The sequence below is a fragment of the Chinchilla lanigera genome, unplaced genomic scaffold (genome assembly GCF_000276665.1).
Source record: "Chinchilla lanigera isolate Chin_1 unplaced genomic scaffold, ChiLan1.0 scaffold00012, whole genome shotgun sequence".
NCBI lineage: Eukaryota > Metazoa > Chordata > Mammalia > Rodentia > Chinchillidae > Chinchilla > Chinchilla lanigera.
Window position 1 is genome coordinate 11338996 of NW_004955413.1, and position 24328 is coordinate 11363323.

Sequence of the window (24328 nt, forward strand, 5' to 3'; positions counted from 1 at the left end):
TTATCTTTCTATAAATGCATACTTGACATTCCTTCTATTTTAAGCCAAACCATTTCTTAACTCTTTGATTGCCTAAGTGAATATTCAGTTACACTGTATTGTCTAAGAGAGTATATAAAATATTTGTATCTAAAATAAAGCATTTAACTCTAAAAAAAAAAATGAAGAAAAATTGGAGGCAGTTAATTGTTGGGAAGTGGCCAAAAATTACCATTTAAACATAACCCAGGGTCAAATCTGCAGAATTTGCTTCTAAGAAAATGTCTCATTTCTATTTAGTAGTGTGAACTAGACAAACCTCTCCTGGATATAGGGAACTAAGTAACTGTGCACAGCAAGCTTCTGTGCAACTTTTGTCTGAGAAGGGAGTTCTGGAGCACTGCAAGGGAAATCTGAACGCTACTTTTGTCGAGAAACACATGCTAGCTCTTTCAAGTTTAAGATGAGTGAGAAGAAACAAGAACTAACATGACAGAAGTTTTTGAAGAATATTGCACAATGAGGGAGAAGACTCATCATTCTGAAGTTTTGGATTTATAAAGATCACCAATTTTGGCAGCCAAAGGAAAAATTTAGAAATTATATTTGTGCCTTCCTAAGAGTGTGAGAAATCATGGCCTCTATTTAAGAGAGGAACATTTATAAAGAAAAACAGATTGAAAAGAAAACTGTGTGAGATGAAAAAGGTGCTATAAGAAAAGACTTTGTAGGAAACTAAAAGTTTAGCGGTACACTTAACATTTCCATTGGAGGCCAATAGTAAGACGAGAAATGGACATTGTTGAAAATGGAGTAACTGGAAGAACAAATTGAAGAGATCCTCCCAAAATGAGTGGCAAAGACATAAAAAATCAAAACGAAAAGACGGTAAATGTAAAAGAACAAGACTCCCAAATTCAGTGTAATAATGATGTGTGTTCTGGAAGATTAAATCAAACTAACTAGAAGAGAAGCATTGATCAAAATACCATCAAGAGAAATTTCTGCAGATGAAAAACAATCTAAGTTCTTCCTCCTGCTGTGCTGTGACGGGGGGTTGCACACATCTCCTCTGTTTTAATCTCGACAAAAATACTTCATCTAATTGAAGTTTTGAGGACAAAATCTAACTGGGCCAATTCAAAGGTGTGTGTGACATGCCTAGCTGAAGAGGGTGTCATATTTTGAGGGGATGAAGGCTTGGTTTAATCCTCTGTTCATGTTGTCCCGAAATTCTTAATTTTGAACAAAGTTTCTTGCCTTTTCATTTTGTAGTAGGCCTCACAAATTATGTAGACATTCCTGATTTTGACAAATTGAGATTACGGGATCTTTTACAAACTAGTTAGTCTACATTCTTTTAAAAAAATGTTGCTACTTAATGGCCAATAAGTGCATGAAAGAATGTTCAGCATCTCTGGCCATTAGACAAATGCAAATCAAAACAGCACCAAGATTCAATCTTGCTCCAGAAAGAATGGCTATCGTGAAAAACTCAAAAAACAGCAAATGCTTGTGGCGCTGTGAGCAGAAAGAACCTTTATGCATTGTTCGTGAGAATGTAAACTAGTATAATCACTATGGAAATCAGTATCGAGATTCCTCAAAAAACTGAAACTAGGTATTCCATTTAACCCAGCTGTAGCTCTTTTGGATAACTTCCTGAAAGAGTTGAAGACAAATATTAGTGATACATGTATATTCATGTTTGTAGTGCTACAGTTCATAATAGCTAAGTTATGGAAGCAGCCTATAGGCCCATCAACAGATGATGGAAAAAGAAAATGTGATACATGTACACAATGGAGTGTGACTCAGCCATGAAGAAGGATAAATCTGAGTTATTTGTAGGAAAAGGGATGCACCCCAAGACCATAATGCTAAGTGAAATAACCCAGAAGTTTAAACTTCATGTGGTTTCTCTTCTATGAGAATCCCAAATTGTAAATAATACAAAGAGCAAAATAAAAGACAGATGATAGCAAACAGTGGGGTAGATTTTGTGGAGATAGGAAGAGGACCTGAGGTGGGGCAGATGGGAGTGAGAAGAGGGGAAGGAGAAATAAAAATGATTAAGATGCAACATGTGTACATAGCAGTTCCCCAAGGTGCATGTAATTGCTGTGTGTCACAAATGCTGTATATACAAATAAAAATACAATTTAAAAATGTCACTACTTAATGGATACCCTCCTTCTCTGCCAATCCTCCCTCTGAAACCACATGTTGAATGTACTCTTCTAAAGTAAAGACAACCAAAAACAGGCATATTTGAAGATATTTAGGCAAATAAGGGCCATATACAAAATGGCACATGTCAGAAATTTATAATGTGGGAAAATTGTTTTGTGGATATACAGAAGGACGCCTTAGCTTTTATGGAATGCACCAGTGAAGTATCAATGATGTCCACAGCTTTTGAATGGTTTTGTAAAAATAAATGTACACATTGCTAGACCAAAGGTAAAATAAATATGGCAAAACCTCATCCTTTCAGTGAAGTTTTTCTTTTAAATTTAAGAGAGTAGCTTTTATATTTTATCAAGAGATTTTTTTTTAAAAAAGGGAAATACAGTAGTTCCATATCTTGACTATTGTGGGTAGGACTGTGGTGAACACAGCTGGGCAGGTATTATCTGACACACTGACTTCATTCATTGCCTTTGCTGTGGAATAGCTGGGTCATATGGTATTTCTATTTTTAGCTCTTGAGAAATCCCCATACTGTTTTGTTTTGTTTGTTTTCTATGGAGACTTAGCACACACTAGGCAAGCACTATACTGCTCAACCATAACCTTGGCCCTCCACGCTGTTTTTTAAGGGGCTACTTTTTAAGGAATATTTGTTCCCTGGTTTTCTAGCCAGCTTTTCTCATGTCCAGAATTTCCCTTTCCATATACCTAGTGGTGTCTAATGTCGAGACATCTCTTCTCTGTCCTCCTGAGGAACCAGCACAATGCTTCTCTTGTCATGGCTTCTTTCTAGTCTAAATCCGCCAGCTTATCTGACAGGTTTTTAAGAGCCTTCTCTCAACAAAACAGGAAAATTGATTATCAGCAGTAAAGAAAATAGGTTTAGAATTAGCACATATATGAAGGAGAAAAGTACTATGGAAATGGGAATGTTATTGTACATGGGACTAAAAGTCAAATCATCTTTGCCTTCTCTGCACTGTGCAATGCTGGAAGCCAGAGACTCATCTGAAGATGTTTTGAGGGAAAAGGTTGTGACCATGAGATTTTATGCTCAGCAATTTTAGTTTGTGCATGAAGGTAAAATGTCAAAATTTAGCTTCTAGGAATCATTTTTGTAAGAATTACACTGAGCTACTTCAACTGACAAATTCAAGTTAATTCATGAAGAGAAGGGAAGTCATCAAGGAAAAAATATTTTTTTTTGAGAGAGTCTCGCTGTGTAGTTCAGGCTGGCCTCGAACTCCTGGTGATCCCTTTACCTCAGCCTCCTGAGTGCTGAGATTACAGGTGTGAGCCACCTTGCCCAACCCATCAAGGAAAAATTTAAAGAGGACTCTTTCACCCAGTTTTGTAAATTCTGGATTACAGATTCAGGGCTGAAGTTGGTCAGTATCCTCCATTGGTTTCTGCAGCCTGGGGAAAGCTTGCCTCTCAGTGCTTCCACTAGCAGGACTTCCATTTTCTTCTGTTCCTTTTTGCCTTATGGTACAAAGTGCATTTCTCAGCCTACATGATTCACAGCATGGGGCACAGCACGCTTGGTGAAAACAGCTATGGTTAATTACCATACAAAGCACCGGCAGTGGCTTTTTTGTGTATCATTCACTGGTTGGAAAACTACATCAACAAGAATTACAAACAAGCCAAGTGGAGCTCCAGTGGTGTGATGGGTTAGCACATGGTACTTATACAAAACAAGCAAAGTTACATAAAAACCATAATGGCCATTTTCGTTGCCAAATAAACTGAGCAATTATTTTGTACATTCTGAAAATTCCTGTTGAATATTCAGGCATGTTTTGAAAGATGGGCTATGAAAAACAATGGCTAAGGGGAGAGATATAGTTGGTGCTCTGTATCTGTGGGCTGCATATCTGGGGATTCAACTAACAGCAGATCAAAAATGTTAGAAAAACAGATTTGTATCTGTGTTGAACTTTTCTCTTATCTTTATTCCCTAAGCAATACAGTATAATAATGATTTACATAGCATTTACATGACATTAGATATCATAAGTAATTACTGATATTTTAAAGCATGCAGGAGAACGTGCATAGGCTACCTATACGTTCTTTGACAATTTACATAAGGGACTTAAGTGTGTGCTGATTTTGCCATGGAAGAGAACATTTCAGGAATCAATCCTTATGAAAACCAAGGAATGATCTTGTAAACAGTCATGAAACACATCTTCTTAGTGTCCGTCTTCAATGGAATGATACCAGATACTTAGGTAATGCGAGATCTCTGGCTGAGCTACAGTGGAGTCCTGTTTGGGCATGTCTGATAAATGCAAGAGTCCGCATGTATCCATCTGCCTGAGTTGATTCATACTGAGGAAGGAAGGAGAAGAAAGTTTGTGTGTGTTTGTGTGTGGGCACTTGGGGCAAAGCAGAATGGGTGGGGAGATGAAGGGAGGGATGAGAAGGAAAGTCTGGTGTCTTTCCCATGCTTTGTCTGCCTTGTTAACTTGATTTGAGCTTGTGAAAAAGAAAAGGGTTTCAGCAAAGGAAGAGGCAGATTTCAAGGAGTTAGTGAGACAGGGGACCATTAGAGGGTTGTTCTCAAGCCAGATGCATACTGGCCCATGTATCCAGGAAGAGAAGCATACTTCTCATGTCAGTAAAAACCTCAGGGATGGCCGCACTATATTGACACCCTGCAAATAAAATGTGCACCTACCATGAAACCTCATCATAATGGTATGAGAAGAGTCCACACATTAAATTGTTTAGTGGAATGGAAACATTTTTGCAAGGTTAATGAAATGAAAATCGTGGCCAGAGGGAGGATTGGAGTCAATTGTATCATAATCATATTTGTTTTACTGGGGTGAAAATAAGAATAATGAGTCTATATTATAAGGAATGTCTCTATATTTTATAATTAGGGGTGATTTCTTTCACACACATCAATACTTTCTAAAAGTAGTCTGACAAGAATGTTGTAGTCTTCTCATCTAAAATTTTTAAGTCTAAAATATGCATAAGAAATTTCATCTTTTAATAAACAAACCAAAATCTGATTGAGTAAATCCTCTTAATACACCTGAGACTGTAACTAGAATCAGGAGTACTACATTGGTTAATGTGCCATTTGAAAAAAGTCAATCTCAAATTAATTCTTTTCATTTTGAATGAATTTTTTTTTCTCTATTTTTTGGTACTGGAAAATCAAACCCTGGGCCTCATGCATGCTGGACAAGCTCTCAGTCCTCAAGCTATATTTCAGTCCCAAAATGAACATTTTGATTAATGATGGATTCATGACATGTTTGTGGTTGCTTTATTTTCCCCCAAAGTCTCTCCATGGCCAAAAGTAATAGCTGGATATATGACTCATCTATGAAGGCATTTTCTCAAAATATTCAGGGTTGCTTAATGTCCCGTTATCACACTTTTTGATCTGATTTTACCTGGACTAGGGTTTTAAAACCCTTCCTAGAAAAATGTGTGTTACCAGACAATGCATTGTTGAAAGTAACTATCATTTTTTTATTTGAAAGAGAGTAGTAAAAAAAAGAAGAGTAGCAACATGCCAACATCACAGAGATAAACAAAACAAAGCAAGAACATTAAAAATGATACAGGGTTTCAAAACAAAATGATAGAAATTAACAGTGGTTGTTATATTACATATTGTTATCTTCAACTATGTTGCTCAGATTACCACATGTAAGCATAGAAGATTGATCAAACCATTAAAGAGAATAAAAAATAATTACTAGACAAAACATTAGAGATAATACAGAGTTTCACTAGACAAGATGATAGGATTTCAACAATTGTTGTTCTATTGCATATAGTTGTCCTCAAATCAGTTGCTGAGACTGCCAGATACAAGCATGCAAAATTGGTGAAAACATAAAAAATTTAAAGCATTAACTGTTACTTTCAATAAACCATCAGACATCAGCAGTACAATTATCCTAGCTATCTCAGTAGATATGTAGATAGGATAGATAGATAGATAGATAGATATTGCCTTTCTTCTTTCCCCATCCCAGTTGTTCCTTCCTTTGAGCAATTTCTTTCCCTTTCATATCATCTATTGTATGTTTTTGTTTTTATTTGCTCTTTCGGGTTCCTACACCAGGGAGACAATATGATGTTTATATATGTAGGCCTGATTCATTTCACTTATGAGTATGGTCTCTAGTTGCATCCATTTACCTATAAAAGCCTTGAGTTTATCTTTTTTATAGCTGAGTAATACTCCATTGCATAAAAATATCACACCTTTTTTATCCATTCCTCAGTTGATAGGCATTTGGGTTGTTTCCAAGATTTAGCTATAACAAATTGTGCTGCTATAAACATGGGTGCATATATATTGCTGTGGTATGATGTTTTCAGTTCTTCTGAAAAAATACCCAGGAGGGGAATAGCTGGGTTAAGTGGGACCTCTAATCCTAGTTTTGTGAGGAATGTCCACACTGATTTCCACAGTGGTTTCACCAGTCTGCAATCCCACCAGCAGTGGAGAAGTATTCCTTTTTCTCCACAGCCCCTCCAGCATTTGTTATTGGTTGATTTCTTGATGATAGCCATTCTTACTGGGGTGAGATGGAACCTCAGTGTTGTTTTAATTTGCATCTCTGAAATGACTAATGATGTTGAACATTTTTTACGTAGTTATTTGCTATTAGTGTTTCTTCATCTGAGAAGTGTGTATTCATCTCAGATGCCCATTTTTGGATTGGGTCTTTGAATTTTGGGGGGCTGATTTTTAAAATTCTGTATATGTTGTAGGCAGAAGTCTTTTGTCTGAGGGACAGTTTGCTAAATTTTTTCCCAATTCCTGGGTTTTCTGTTGGTGATTTCTTTTGATGTGCAAAACCTTTTTCACAGCATGAGATCCCAGTTGTTGATTCTTTGAAGTCTGTAGTCTTTGAAGTCTGTAGTCTTTGCTGATTTTTTGTCTAGTTGATGTATCTCTTTGTGACAAAGGGATGTTAAAGTCACTTCTTTTGATTGCGTTGTTTATTTCATTTTTTATGTGTGTTTAAATTTGTCCGATATAGCTGAGTGCTCCTATATTTGGTGCACAGATGTTTGTTTGTTATCTCTTCCTCTTGAAGTTTTCTCCTCACAAGGATATAGTGACCTTTTCTATCTCTTTTGATTGTTCTTGGTTTGAAATTCACATTATCTGCAAACAGAATAGCTACACCTGCTTTTTTCTGGGTTCTTGTTGCATGGAGTACTGTTTTCCATCCTTCAACTTTCAGTCTGTGAATTTCCTTTTGAGTTAAATGTGTTTCTTGTATACAGCATATAGTTGGATTTTTGTTTCTTGATCCACTCAGCCAGTCTGGTTTTTTTGATTGGTGAATTGAGACCATTTACATTGATGGTTATAACTGATATGTATTGGCTTACCTTTGTTATGTTATTTTCCTGCTGTTGGTTCCTCCTTTTTTCCTCTGTTTAATTGTTTGCTCTGCTTGGTGGTTCCTTTCTGTTGTTGTTCTTGAAACTGTGGTCTTTTTCATCTCTTTCTAGAATATCTTTTAGTACTCTTTCTTGCATTGGTTTAGTGCTCATGAATTTCTGCAGTTGTTCTTTATCATGAAAATATTTTATTTCTCCATTAATTGTGAAGGATAGTTTTGCGGGGCACATCAATCTGGGTTGGAAATTTTCTTTCAGTACCTGAAATACTTCACTCCAAGCTTTTCTTGACTTGGTGGTTTGTGTTGAGAAATCTGTCATGATTCTGATGGGCTTTCCTTTATATGATGTTTCTTTTCTCCACAGCTTTTAATATTCTGATCTTTTGTTGAGTTTCTGGGATCTTGATCACTATATGTCTGTGTGTAGATTTATTTTGATTATGGTTAATTGGAATTCTATATGCTTCATTTAACAGTATGTTAGATTCTTTTTCCATGCCAGGGAAATTTTCTGCTATTATGTCTGCAAATAGTCTTTTTAGGTCATTTGTGTTGACATCTGCCATTTTGTTGACACCTATTAATCTTACATTGTTTTTCTTTGCTTCATCTTACAGTTGTTGAACTGTTATTTTCTGGTTCCTTGTTATTTTTAAGAGAGCCTTCCTTTCACGGTCGTTAGTGGCAATGCTGCCTTCAAGGTCTGAAAGTCTATCTTTAGCTTCATTCAAGCAGTTTTGCCAGCTTTCAATGGAATTTTTGATTTCCTAGATATCTGTTTGAATCTGTTTCATCCATTCTAGTTCTTTTCTATATTGTTCAGTCAAGATTTCCGTGAGTTTTCTATGCTCCTCTATTTCCTTATCGATATCTTCTTTGGGTATACTGAGCAATTCTTTTGTTATTGTCATTTCTTTTTTTACCTAGGAGATTATTTCTGATCTGATGTCTTCTATTGTGGAGAAGGACATTCTTTGATTAGAAAGCACTGAGGACACAAAATGATTTATTTATTGTTACAAAAATGAACTGAAACCTTTCACCTGAAGATAAAAGTATATTTGAATTGCAGGAGATCCCTATTTTTCAGTCTTGCTACGCATTGTAAAAATTAATGGGAAGTAAAGACTGTGATTATAGTTGATTGATAACTGGTGGTCAACTTACAACCCCAAACTGAACTGAGTAAGCATAGTGCTGGGTATAGGAGGACCACCTGGGGCTGCTGCCAGCAGCATAAGAGGCAGAATTGGAGGATAAGGCTTTAATTACTAAAATATTTGGTATCCACCCATGTGTACTAGCTACGCCCTTATTCTTGCTCAGTAGAAGGTGACTGAGATTGGTAATCAGTGCTGCAGTCCTAGAGGCTGTAAGCTGCTTGATCCCAGACTTTTGCCTCTCTTGCTTTTCTTGTCTCTCTTACTTTTCATCTGCAGGCACCTCATTCTCAGGACCTGTCACCCTGGTTAGAATGACATTCTCTGGCCTGGTGGAGTTGTTTCTTTACTTCAGTTGCTATTATTTCAGAAATTTCAGGTGTATGACTTCCAGGTTCTTCTGTGTTGATGTCTCCTGGACTTGTTCTGGGTGGGGTAGAGGTCTGAGATTGCATTTTGCTCCTTCATTTTGTCATTTTTGAAGATCCACAGATTCCCTGGAGCTCAGCCTCACTCCCATGATGGTGTAGGAGTGGCGGGGCAAGAATCCAAAGGTCCCCAGTGCTCAGTGTGGCTCCTGTGCTGGTGTGTCGGGGCAAGGTAGGGTAGCAGATGCTCCTAAAACTTTCTTGCATTCAGTTGGCTCCCAGGCCATTGGAGGAGGGGTGAGGGAGGCTCACTGGAGTTCCTGAAGCTGTCCATAGTTCAACCCAGCTTCCACAAAGGTGTGTGTGGGGGTACAGGTCATGATCACCAAGGCTACAGACATTGCCCAGGATCCAGCCTGGTTCCCATGACAGTAGGGAGGGCTGAGGGTGGAGTCTCCAAAGCTGCTGACTCTGTCCGGAGTTCAACTCAGTTCTAGACAGTGTGTGGGTGGGGATGGGAGTGGTCACTGAGGCCCCAGAAGGTGTCCCAGGCTCTGCCTGCCTTCCATGCTGGTGGTGAGGCCCAGGGGAGGCTCACCAGTGTTCGTGAAGATGTCCAGAGTTCAGCCTAGCTCCTGCAGGGATGCTAGGAATGCAGGAAGTGGCCATGGAGGCCCCAGAAGGTATCTGGGGGCTCTGTCTGCCTTGCAAACTGGTCATGGAGTTGCGAGGGGTGACTCACCACTGTTCCTGAAGATGACCAGGGTTTAGCCACACTCCTTTGGGGATGTGCAGGTGCAGGGAGTGGCTATTGAGGCCTCAGAAGGTGTCCAGGGCTCCGCCTGCCTTGCATGCTGGATGGGGGGTCATGGGGCTGCTCACTGGAGTTCCTGAAGATGACCAGGGTTCAGCCCAGCACCTGCAGGGATGCAGGAGTCACAACTATCATTTCTGAGAAAACTTCAGTTGCTTCAATTCAGTTTAGCCTTCACAATACTATCCTATACCTTTTTGCCTGGTTTTACCTCTCTGAGGTAAACCCTCTGCTGCTCTAACATGAATTTATTTTCTGGCTCTTTTCTTTTAAAGAGATAATTTCTGCAATTTATTCCCTTCCTCTCCCTATGCCAACCAATGTATTTTTGATGGCTCAGCTCTAGCCCAATTCAGATGTATTAGAACTTTGTGGGACCTAGTTTAAAAAACCAAGTAATTACTCTGGACTGTATAATGATCTTAGCTAGAAAGCTCATGGCCCACTATCTGCAGGTGGGATTCAAGTAAATACATTAATTATTACCATGATAGATGGAGTACTGCTAATGCTCAGACAGCATATACCAATCCTGTGAGGCTCAAAGAGGTACTAATTCAGACTAGCTCAGCTTAGCTACCATGCACAAAGGCCCTGGGTTTGATCCCCAAACCTACAAAAACAAAGAAGGAGGAAAACCCAAAGCCTTCCTCAACTGCTTTAATCCCAGATGACCTTTAACCTCTGCAGATTACTGCTGCATTTATTATTCATAACCTTCATCTCAGCTCTTAGTTAACTATTTCATATGTGTTATGGGTATGTTTCCTCCTCAAAATCACTGAAATAAGGATATATCTTTAATGAATTTTATCTTCCCCCAGAGTAACCTAGAAATGTGGAGTATCTGAGTTACATGTAATTGAATTTCAGTGTAGGTGGATTAAAATGTCACCAGACAGAGTCCTAGGAGGGTCCCAAAACAGTGCTGAAAAACCTAAACCTATACTGCCCATAGGATAGGTGGTAGGTTCACTGATCTTTTTTTGGTACTGGCAATCAAATTCAGGACCTTGCTCTTGCCAGGCAGGTGCTCTGCTGCTGAGCTATATCCCCAACTGGTTCACTGATTTTCATCACAGAAAAATGATTTTCAAGATGCCTCAGTCAGAGGCATGAAGGGAGTGAGCAGAAATTTAAAAGTCCAATGCTCAGAGAAATAGACTGGTGGCCCTCAAGAGAGAGACAGAGATGCCTCAGTGCATGGGGCTGAATATATTTATGGGAGATATGGGAGCTGAAATCTGTGTAACGTGTGAATCTGTGGAAAGAGTATTCAATTTACAGGCAAAAGGTACAGCTATTTATGTAGGGAAGGGTGGTGGCCCATTCATAGGTGATAGTCATCATAGGAGATAGAACCATAGCCCACACATAGGGAAAGGCCTATTTACAGGTGAAAAGAGGTGGTCTATTCATAGTTGAAAGTACAAAAAGAGAATGGCCAAAACCATTTGCAGGTGAAAGTGAATTATTCAGACTTATTGTGTCTTAAGAGAAAAGAAAAAATTAAAGCTGAGCTTATGTCTTGAAGCTGTAGTTTCTATTTTAAGAATTATGAAATTTCTTGTCTCCCTTGAGCTATGTTTTTTTGTACCCTACCTCACCCGACATACTTTGATCCCTTATTCTTAAGGGATGTAAAGTGTTTAAGTTCTGCTTTCTTATAACCGCTTCAGGCAGAGGAGGACCATTGCCCCTACCTAACCAGAGATCAAAAGTCTTACCTTGACTGATTTAAAGGAAATGAAGGAAGATGGGTTTGTTGTTTACTGGGCCATTTCTTAGGTCCACAGTTGGACTCCACCCAACCTGAAGAGAAAAAACCCTGACAGACCACTCTGTACAAACTGGAAACCCAGCCTGAGGAAACCCAGGTCGGTTCTCAGGCTTACAGGAAACTCATCTACAGAATGCTACTCTGTAAGTCAGCAGAATGCCACTGTCATCCTGCACTTCCCACCAGGTGCTTCTCCCTAGAGGCACCAGACCCACCAAAGGCCCTTGACAAACTTAAAAGTTTCCATCTCCCTTGGTGCGCCCCCTCCCCTACTTAAAATCCCTTATAAAACATCCTCTCCTTTGTTTGGGACCAACAGTCATTTTGCCCTTGGCCTGGCCACACCTGGTCTGAAATAAAGATGTTTGTTTCAATCCTGCCTGTTCTAGTGTTCTCACTTACATTGGGGTTTAGTTTGACACCATTATCTTCTGATGGTTTGGAAAAGAGAGCTAGAACATTAGCAAATTATTGGCACTTAAACTTTATTTTGCAACTATGTAATATGGTCAGAGTACCCAAGATGGCTTGTCTCAGACTTTTTGCCTATATTGCTAGTGAGTCAGTATATGTTATGTAGCCTGCTGTGTTGGTTACTTTTCTCTTGTTGCTGAGACAAAATACCCAATGCCCAAAATTAAGGAAGGAAAGGTTTATTTAACTTACAGTTTGTGGAGGTTTCAGTCCATACTTGGCTGGCTCTAAGGCAGAAGAAGCAAAGCAACAAGAGCAAAGAGGGGAATGGCAGTTCGTGCAAACCTCTCCTTTATATTGTAAGAAGGCTACCCCCACCCAGGGGGCAGCACTCACATAGTTAACCTTCTAAACTTCTCACATTGACACAGTGAACAACATCCTAGAGCAGGAAGGGCATGTCCTTTGCACCCCAGGATGTAGAACTGCTGAGTCACTTAGCCAAACCTCTAGACTCCACAAGTTGACACAATGTATTAACAGTAACACCTGCACATGTATAGCAAACCTGTAAACAAATAGCCTATGTTACATACCTTTTTGGTAATTTAATAGCTTTGTTTGATATTATGTATAGGAGATTGGAATTTTTCATCATTGTTTCCATGCTGCTAAAATAGCAAAGGCATGTCAGACAATTCCCATGGCTCCTCATCTTTAACTTGGGCTCCCCAAATCTCAACTGAGCCTTCCCAGCCTGGGTCAGTAGCAGAACACATGTTAAATAAGCAGGGACCAAAAATTAAAAGTAGAATCTTGGTGAATAATGGCTCTAAAAAAGTTGTAGAAGTCAGACAAAATTAGGTAGCATTTGGCATAAGCCTTTTATCTTCAATATTAACATCCTTTTATTTTGAGGTGTTTGCCCAAATATAACAAGCAGAGTTGAAGAGCATACAGACTCCTCCCTGTTTTGTTAATAAGAAACCTAATGTTCTCCTATTTTAATTCTAACAAGGGTGATGGAATACACTAAATAAATATATCTATGTTTTTGTGACAATTGAGCCATAAACGTTTTACTATAGGGCTTACAACCTGTATCTGGCCTCTATGTTGTAGATCTGAAGACTTTTTGTAGCGACTGCCTCTTAATAATATAAACATAAAAGTCTGAGCTAGGTAACAAAAAATTAGTTCGTATCATAGAGATAACAAAGATTAGTAGCTGGAATATTTATATTGCTATCTTTATTTCATAGGCATCTATACAACAAGTTAAATCTTTACCTAAGTGGCATTTGAAAGTACAGTAAATAAGTAAATAATGGGAATATACCAATGGGGGCTGACACGTTTTCAAAAGGGCTAGTGGGACTGAGAATCATGGCTTCTTAGGGCTGAAGAACAGACTGTTTTAAGTGCTGCTGAAGACTGCCAGTAGGGGCGGGTGTCGTTCTTGAAACCTCTTTATATTTAGCCTAGTTTTGTGTTTAATGTCACTCTATCTATCTATCTATCTTCTACCTGTATAATACTTTCCTGGTGGGTGTTTAAGACCAAGTGTAAGTATGACCTGTGATAATCAGAATTTGTCTATTTATATATGTCAAGGTCAGTTAAGTCTCTTCTGGGGTTACTTTTGGGGTCATGTGAGGAGCCTCTTCGCTTTACTAATTTTTCTCTCCACCAGTTGGGTCATTTGCTAGGATGAGTCACAGTCTTACTTGACCATATGGCTTCCATTGGAAGCATGGAGACATCTCCCTCTTTAGTGACAATGTGTTACCAGGTCCTTGGTTGCTAGAGTATCATTCTAGAGGTAGTTTCTAGGTTCTTTCTGTCCAGAGCAAAGAATTGCTCAAGACAGTGCATATGGTAGGAAGTTACATTTATTAGAGGTAGGAAAAGGAACAGGCTCCATAGAGCAAGTTTAGGCCAAGCAAATGTAAGGAAATAACTGCACTCTGAAGTGTGACAGTGAACCACTGTGAAAGAACACAGTAGTGGAGATCTCAGTGACAGCTGTCCTTTTTGTATCATTCACTCCTCAGGTTGATGTCAGGTCTAGGCCATCCTATTGAAAACCTGCTTCAGCTCTCGTAAGAAGTCCGCATGCAGGGTTTTGGAAACCATTCTGTGCATGTGTTTTGGGATGTTGTAATTAACAAGTCATGCCTACTTCCCCAGCCAGCTTTGCCATGCCCTAGTCTCCTGCCCCACTTCCTTTTAGCATAATGCACACTGATTGGCTCCTGTCCTCTGGGATCCAACAATCCCCCTGCTTGGGAGGTTTGGTAACTCACAAGAGTTGTAGAATTGTTTTAGAGGAATCTAATCTTTTTTTTTTTTTGGTTTTTCTCCGGTACCGGGAACCAAACTCATGACCTCGTGCTTGCCAGGCAAGTGCTTTTGCCGCTGAGCTAAATCCCCAGCCCCTTAGAGGAATCTAATCTTGCCCTGAGTCTTGGCTACCTTGAAGGGAAAGAATGCAAATTTTGGCAATCTTATTTGTCCAGTTATTCTTATTTTGCTTGTGCTCTCCAAGCCTGTTATTGAACACACAAGTGGTCAGTTATATCAGTCTTGAAGTGGAGGCTGTAGATCTTAACCCTTCAATGCCTAGTTTTCCATTTGTTGAATGCCCATAACAATGGAACATAATAACAGGTTTTCTCTTCAAATTCTTGTTTCTAAAATTGTTCTAGGTAACATACATGAATTTCATACAAAAATTAAAAGAACTGTCATCTTTGGCATAAATGAGTTACTCTTAACTATTATAATCTTATCTGGGTATCAGGAACTTTGAAGTATAAAGTATGCCTAGAGTGGGCTGGGGATTTAGCTCAGCGGCAAAAGCGCCTGCTTGGCAAGCGCAAGGGTGTGAGTTCGGTTCCCGGTACCAGAGAAAAACAAAACAAAAAAAACAAAAAAAAACAACAAAAGAAGTATGCCTAGAGAAAGTTACCTCCTCTGTTAATTGGGATTAACATTAGTATCAGGAGTCACTGTTCTACTAATATGTACTGTTGGTGATGATCCATCATCTTAACATACATTTTAAATTGTCTTTTGGATGTCATATTTCTGTAGAATGTTAACAGATAAGTTACAAAGTTTTACAAAGAAAATTTAATATAAAGAGTAAACCCAACATTTTAGAATAATAATTATATTATTCTACCAGAATCATTAGGTTCTTTTTATTATCTCTAAAATACATTTAAATTCCCATTTAATACAAAGTAACTTATCAATAACAGTTTACCTTTATCCAACTATAAACACTAAATTACATAAATAAATATTTACCTAAATTTTAAGTAGAATGTACTTATTTACAGATATACTGTATAGGTTATTAATGACAAATTGTCTTAGTTACTTTCTCACTGCTGAGATGACATACCTGACACCCACATATTAAAGAAGGAAAGTTTATTTTGGCTCACAGTTACAGTCCGTGGTTGGCCATCTTCAGGCAGAACAGCATGGCCAGGGGGTCTAGTGAAAGAGACAGGATCCTATTAGGTCCCTGGGGTCAAACTGCCCATGCAGCTCGCTCCAAGACCTAGTTTACCTTTCCAGGGATCACAGCACACGTGCTACCTACCACATCCAACAGTCAGGCTGTGAGCACAGCTAACTCCATTTTCTGTCATGACTAGAGTAGATGTCCATGCCAGTCATGCAGAAACTTGTCCCAGCATGAGGCAACATTCACCAGTCGCATTGCTGTCATGTTCATGACAAACATCCTTGTCCCTGGTGTAATAGCTATTACCAGGCATCTATCCTCCAAAACTATGCAAACAACTTTTTTTTCTAAATCTTTATGCAAAACTTTTTTGCATGTTTTACAATAGATCAGAAAGGCAGAAAAAGTCATACATAGCAGCTTAACTTTACTTAAAATGTTACCCCAAAGTTTTTTGTTTTAGTTACTTTTCTCTCATTACTGAAACAAAATACTTGATGCCCAAAATTTAAGAGGAAAAGTTTAATTTAGCTCACAGTTTGTAGAGGTTTCAGTCCATAACTGGCTGGCTCCAGAGAGGGTAGTTTGGCATAGGGGTATCACAGAGGAGAACAGTTTATGGCACCCACAAAGTAGCAAAAGCAACAAGGGGCCTTAACAGTGTCTTTCTGCCTCTTTTATCTTACCTAGACTACTTATGGTGGGTAACACTCACATCCTTAATGCTAGTGCGCTTGAGCCTAGCATTGCATCATGAATCATTTCCAGACTCACACACTCTAGAGTCTGGAATCACCTCTGAAAAAGCCCCACCTAAGGCTTCATGGGGCTTTGGCGGGGCATCTAAACACAAGCCATGACAGCCTTTATATCTAGGGACCTGTTACATATGTAAAGATCTTAGAGGGTATTTTTTTCCTTAAAGTCTGGAGGTGCCTCTGTCTATAATATTTAAAAGCACATACTATTTTAGATAGGGAGATAAACTTAAGGCTATAATGACAGTTAGAATACCAAAATCAAATAAGGTGGAGTGAGGAAGCAAGCTATCTTTAGAGAAGCAATCCCATCAGTGGTAGACAGGCTAGAGACCAAAGCAGGTTATGACAGACCCTCCTTGGATCGCGGTGAAGGACTGAAATGGAGCCCTTTCCATGGTGCAGTTGATGATATGAATCAAGATGTGATCCAGTGAAGGAGACTGTTTGTGCCCACCCCACTCCATCACAGCCTAAACTGCAGGCTAAGGAGGAGGAGAGGGAAATGGCTGCACTCCAGGCAGCTGTGTCAAATCACTGAGTCATGTCTATTCTCCTATTCCACTACATCAGCAGAAAACACAGAGCACAAGTCTCCCCTCTCTCTCCTGTATGGTGTAGGCTGGAAAGGAGAGACTGGCAGGAGTTTGAGCCTTTGTCAATCCAGTAGTTTGGGCAAAACTTTATTGTCCTCTTGCTCCTTGATCAGCACCAGCACATGGGTGGGCCACACTGGGAGGTCATTTTCCCCTCCCACCTGGGCAGAGGCATAACTGTGCCCAGAGCCCTGAGAAAACTCCCTGAGCTTCCCAGCTCTGATGGGTCCCTCTCTACTCTCCAGCTCCCTGCCTCTCCCTACTGACTAATATCAGATAAAGTGAAAGTATTTGAGTTTTCAGAAGATGAAAGCCTGTGTGGGAGAGGAGAAGGGAAAAGAGGGGGTTTAGGGAGGAGAGGAGGAGAAGAAAAGAGCAATGGGCTCCTTCTTGGTCTAAGTCCATAGATTCTACCAGGTCCCAAGGATAACACCAGGTAGCATCTGAGTGACCACTCAGATCTGCACAACTTAGGACATGTTCCCAGCCACCCAAAAAAGGAAGTGTGGTATCAGGTGGACTGAGCTAATGCCCTCCAGTTTTGAGACTGAGAGAGGTGATGGTAAGGGAGATAAGAAAAGAAGACTAAAGTATTTAAATAGCAGTTTAGAGGATCTCCTCTAATCTGGACTGTTTCGGACGCAGAGATATGCATGACTTAAAGGAGGTTGCTTCCTTGGGTGTTCTCTCAAGGTGCTCTCCATTTTGCCTCAGGATTGTTTCCCAGGATGGCTGCATGATAAACTTTGCTTGAGACACTGAATGGGTCTGTCCTTGTGTCTTCCTGGTGAGCACATGTTAGTTCCATCTGGCCCAGAAATGGGATATGTTGACGTGAAAGAAAACCTAATGAGGATGCTACTCTTCATGGAGTGTTCCTCTCAGCATCTCTCTTCATTTCTGGTAACAGGGATCCAGTGCCTCTTGTCTTCAGTACTTTTATATAGGCACTCACTTTTCTAGGCACTAAAGAGCCTCTAACTGTTGAAAAGGAAGAAGCCAAATCTGTCCAGTTTTGTGGAGACAGCAAGAGAGACAGAGAATGAGGCAAAGAGAGAAAGAGAAGTGTGAGAAGAGAGTCAAAGATCAGGGGGAGAAGAGAAAGAAGAGACAGGGAAGAGAGTGAGACAGGGGAGAGGGTGAAAAGTGAGTGAGAGAGCAGGGGTGAGGGAAAGAAGGGAGAGAGAGGAGAGAGAGAAAACAGGCAGTGTATCAAAGGGCAAGGGTTGGGGGAGTAAGGAAGAAGAAAACAATGAAAAGCCTTCAGGTGGCCTTACTGAAGTCATAGTCCCCGTGCCTCTTTTTACCTCCAGCCATGGACTCACTAAGAGAAACATCACTGGACAGGGTACTAGGAAGCTCCCAAAGCAGGGGTGAGGAGCCTAAACTCACCCTACCTGTAGGACAGGTTGCAGGTTTGCTGATTCCAGCCACACACACGATAAGAATTTTTCAGGACATGTCAGTAAGACACATAAAGGGATATATTAACAGAAATGTAAAAGAGTGTGAAGAAAGGGAGTGCAGGCCCCCAGGTGGGAGAGACATCTCATAGTGGGGCTGAATATATTTATGGAGATTTGGGAGTTGAACACTATAACTTTTGAATTTGTGGAATGGAGGTTCAGTTCACAGATGAAAGATGACCGTTTGTGTGAGGAAAGGGTGACAGTTACACAGGTGATAGAGCTGCAGCCCACCTGAAGGGTGAAAACAGGTGGTCTATTCACAGGTGAAAGTAAGAAAAAAAAAGCATTTGCAGGTAAAGGGAATTGCCCCATTTATTGTATCTTGGGAGTTTAAAATTTTTAAAAAATATTTTTAAAAATATTTTTGAGTTCTAAAGCTACAGTTTCTATTTTTAAAACTATACTTTTCTTTGTCTCCTCTTTATCTAATTTTTTATCCTACCTCGATTCTACAGCATGAATGATGGTTATACAGTGGCTCCACCAAGAGGATGACTTAAATGCCCACCAATCATATGCTGTGTCCAGTGCAACTCCCAAAGTTCCCAGTGGAAAGGATGGTGGGAGGATGGAGAAATAAAGGTAAGAATCAAAATACAAAAAGCTGAGGTCAGGTGGAGCCCTGTCTGTGGATAGGAGGAAAGGAACTGCTCAACCACCACAGGACATTTATTTATACGTTCAGTAGGTTGATGTCATGCAACACCCCTCTGCCTGGCAACCTGCCTGCATGGTAACCTGGAGTTCCATGCGTTCTTGGAGCTGGATCAACTTATTCAAGTGGCTTGTCTTGGGTGCTTTTTATTCTTGGGACTGGCCTTGCTCTAGCCCCACAATGTGATAAATCTCCAGCTTCAGTCACTCCCCACATCTCCTCCTTTTCTGTTTTGTAGTTGCAAGTGGAGGGGTGGTTAGTTGGAGTTGGAGGAGCTGTGTTTGGAGGACTCCGTAGAAGATCTTCTTATTCTTGAACCCCTTTTAGTCTGAGTAAATTTACGCATTTTGACTAAAGATTTCCAATCCATGGACTTTAAGTCCCCACATTCAGCAATTTTATCCTATACAGCCCATTAATCCATAACAGGAAAGTTATCAGTGTAGCTGGAATTGTCAGAAGGTGTTAATGATTTAAGTTTCTTTTATAGTTAGCACATTACTATGGCATTGTTTTATAAATCTTGTAGTTATACTTTTTTTGTAGGATGTTTAAGGCCAAGTTAAGGTAAGACCTGTATTAATTACAGTCAATCTCTTGTTATCCATCAAGGTCAGTTGAGTCTCTTCAGGATTTATCTTGGAACTGTGTATAGAACTTCTTAGATGGCTAAACTTTTGTCAGTGTCAGTCATCTGGATGAGTCAGTCATTGCTTGATCAAGTTGCTTTCTGTGAAAGCTTGGGAAAATTTTCTCTTTGTGACTCTCCTTAGGCATACTATACACTGTTGATCATTTCTTTTCTGTGATCCCATAATCTTGGTCAGAAGACTGGGGACTCACCAAGTTATAGAATGCCACTGCAGAGGTTTTCTTATATCCTGGGTCCTCACTGACCTTGGAGAGCTTGGGCCAAAACATTGGTTGTCCTCCTAGCCCATTTATCTTTCTAGTTTTTCATCTCCAAACTTCAATTGTCAAACATCCAGAAGAGAAAGTTAATGACATTACATTATAACGGGAACAGCGAGCTTAATATTATACAAAATAGAACTTATTTCCTATCAACCATGGATGTTTTAGCATTTAAATCCCTATAGAATTTTAACAGACAACAGTTATATTTTTTACACAGGAAATTAGAAATCAAAACCGTACATAATATTGTAGCATGACAACCATGATGACATTTTTGTGACACATCTGAATATCCATTTTGACATAAAATAGCCTTTTCAGTCATCATTTCTATCTAATATACAAGAAACTTTTATCTAATTAGTTGACATTTAATGGGATGTCATTGAAAAAAATTGTGACATTATCTGGAATGCTTAATGTCTAGGCATCTCTAAGTATAATGGGACATATATAGCATATATATCATGTAAGTTTTTGTTAAAGGCAGATATCTGAATCTTAAAGAAAATCTATCACCATAAAAAAAACCCTGTTTTACAGTTTTGAGGACCTATACTTCTGGAGATATGAAAACATTTAATACAACATGAGGTTAATAACAATTGTCATAGCCATATGAAAACCTTTGTACCAGAGTATGTTTAAATCAAAAGCCTTATTGTCTAGAAAACTTAACCTTTTGACAATGACTGAAGTAAACAGATCACAATAATATATTTTAATAACATTTACTGGGGTATATCTCATAAGGCTATGGAGATCATTGGAGCTTCCTATTAATGAACAAAGGCTGGAATACTTTCCCAGGTGGCTGCTTCTTTACTCACCAAAGGGTGTGTTGACCAATAATTTTCCAAGCCCGAAAGGTCCCCATTAGTTACCTTAACAAATTTCTGATGACCTCTGAGAAAACCAATTTTGATATGAAATTGACCAGTTGGCAACCCAGGTGGAAGCATGGTTTTAATTCTATAACCCAAATTAAATTATGAACAAATGATTCAACAATGCAAAAGAAAAAAGGAAAAGAGAAAAAACTGTTGAGTATAAATAAAAAACAGCTGTCAGCTAATTAGACTAATGCACAAATGACACAGCTTAACAGACTAAAAAAACAAACATCTTACAACATTAGAGTGCAGTCAAATATATTTTTGACTGAATTGAATAATAACAACTCTTTTATAATTTTAGAAGTTTGTAATTATAAAGAGACTAGTCAGATCTTTGTAGGTCAACTAGCAGAGATCCCTTATAAGATGAATTTGGAAAGAACAAAATATTTTATCTATAATTAATATATATTTATATTTCATTTTGCTTTAAGAATACTGGTAACTTTTGTATCCCTTTCTTTCATGTAGCTTTCAGCTTAGTAATCTCTATATATACTGTCACCTACTCAGACCTTGAGTCCCATTTTTGGTTACCATCTGCTGGGTGTCCTGGATCAATTATTTTAATTGGCTCCAGGTCAGATTTAGCCCCATCTTTGTCTATCAACTGTGGCATGGTCTCTGAGGCATCACTGTCATAGGACTGGGTATCAGCTTCTTGAAAGGTAGAATCAACTCATTCTCCAGGTCTGGATCCATGATACAGCCAGACAGCACACTGTGGCACCCAGACAGGCCATTCAGCATTCTCTGGAAGACATAGCAAAGCTTAAACCCCAAATTAGCTCTGGCTGGGTCCCTTCCATTGTCCAGTATGAAGATATTTCCAAAGGACCCTTCCTAAGTTCTTTTTCTTTACCTGATAGAATTGTCTTTCTGTTGGTGTAGTCCCATCCCTAGCAGGATTTAAAAAGTTAATAGTATATACTGCCAAATGAGGTCTATTATGAGGTGTAAATTTTGCAGGGAAGCATTCCCCTTTTGGTTTTGTAGTTAAATTTTGAGCATACAGTGAGCACACTCAACAATTCCTCAACCTTGAGGGTTATAAGAAATTTCTGTGGTAAGGGAAATATGAAACATTTTACAAAATGTTTGGAAGACAGCACTCATATAGGCTGGGCCATTGTCAGTCTTAAGTGCCTGTGGGGAGCCAAGGGTACCAAAGGCATCCAAGCAATGAGCAATGACATGTTTCGCTACCTCATCAGTGTGGGCAGAAGCAAAAATAAGTCCTGGGGAATTATCCACTGAAATGTGGACGCAGTGCAGAGAGTCAAACTCAGGAATGTGAGTGACATCCATTTGCTAGAGATGATTGGGGTAAAACACTAGGGGATTAATCCCTGTAAAGAATGAGGGAAGATGTATTATGCATAAGGAACATTATTTAACAATTTGTTGAGCCTGTTCCTAATGGAAATGTTTGTGCAGGGCAGAAGCATTATGATGGATGGTGGCATGGGAGGCAGAAGCCTGTTGAATGGCATCTGAGCAAGTGACAGTGACACCAGCCAGCAATCTGTCTTTTGCAGCATTTCCTTCAGTGAGAGGCCCCAGCTATTGGGAATGAGAATGTAAATGACTGATAAAACAGGGGACATGGCATGACCAAACTGTAAATTGGACAGAGAGAAACAAATGAAAAAGATCTTTTTGGCCCAGTGTGTATAGTGGCAGTTTCAATGTGGTGCATCACACCACAACCATAAGCACTACCTGAAAAGAGGTTAATTGGATTAAGTGAATAAATTTGCAAGGCCCACATAACAGCCTATAATTCAGTCTTTTGTGCAGAAGAGAAACCCATATCCTGTGTTCAGGAAGAGGAGGCCATTACATAACCTCCCCTGCTCAAAGATGACCCGTCTGTGAAAACAGAGATGTCTCCTGCTATGGGGAACAAACTTATTTTTGAAGGGAAAACAAAGAGTGTGAGGGAAACAAATGGAATTAATTTGCCTGAAGGATAATGACAATAACACCAGGGAAATCAGCCAGTGTAGATTGTTAAAGGGATAATAATTGTCATAGCCACTGTTATTGGACATAAAAAGGGAACAATGGTAGTTTGCACCTCAGGAACAAAGAGCTGAACAGCATGTATTCATCCACATGTGATCAGTTCTGCCACAGCATCATCAAAGGGAGTAATGGTTTTATGTGGAGCATGTGGCATATGTAGCCACTGTAAAGGGCCTCAAGACTGCCAAGGGATCCCAGTGGGCATATGCTGAGTTGGGGAGATAATTTAAAACATTGGCAAAAATGAGTCAAATCTAGAGAGTTGAACATTAGAGAGAGCCAGATTAACTTTGTCCAAGGTGCTTTTAGCCTCTGACGTAAGTGTCCTTGGAGATGTGGGGCCACAGGAAGGGGTAACCCATTTTAATTTTTTTAGGCCTTAAAGGTTACAACTTCATGAAGACATAATTTGTCCCAAGTTATTGGGGACTTGAAGTTCAGTAACAGGGTAGATAACTTGAAAATTCTCCATGTACTTCCCGACCCATCTGGCTTTTTTTACTATCAGTTGCAAGGGAGAGAGAGAAAATGGTTCTACTCCCTGAGAGATGGAAGTTTTAACCTGTGATGCAGCAAACTTTCTCTGAACTGAAGAGACAGAAATTGCCACTTGTGGCTCAGTTGAGATTACTGGCTTTACTTTGAGGGGGTTGTGCAATGAAACACTCCTCTAGTGGGGAAATATCTTCTTTGTCCAGCATAACTCTTTCCTTATCTGATTGAGTAAAGTTAAGAGGATTTAAGGTCTATTGGAGGGGCTATTATCCCACTATATTTTTTTGAACTTGGGACATGATTTTAAAATAGTACTCTCAGCCAAATCCTCCATTGTAGTGGATTGATAACTGGTGGTCAACTTATAACCCCAGCTGAACTGAGTGAGTGGTGCTGGGTGTGGGAGGCCCACCTGAGGACTGTTGCCAGCAGCATAAGAGGCAGACCTGGAGAAGAAGAAGCAGGCTGTTGGGAGCTGGGAGAAGCTGTTGGGAACTGAGAGAGACCGTGGGGAGCTGGCTTCCTGATGAACTTGGCTGTTTTCATCCTCCGAGGAGCTTGGGACCTCGCTGGCACTGAGAATGGCTTCAGTTCACTTTGGGGAATTCTGGTCCTCACTTTGAGCATAGCTTCCTGGTTCTGGAGGGGAAGATGGTGCATTGCCAGCCTCCTGGAGAAGCTTGCTGTGTTGGCTTCCCTGATGGTAACTCGGCCATCCTGGTCATCGGAGGAGCTCGGGACCTCACTGTTGCTGACGATGGCTGTGGTACCTTTTGGGAGAGCCCTGGTTCTTCTGAGCATCACTTCCTGGCTCCAGTGCAGATCCCTCAGCCTGCTAGCACAAATCCTTCTTCCTGCTGGCACAGACTTTGTAGATTCCACCACTGACCTTTGGGCCTTTCCAGCAGATCCATGAAACAGGTCT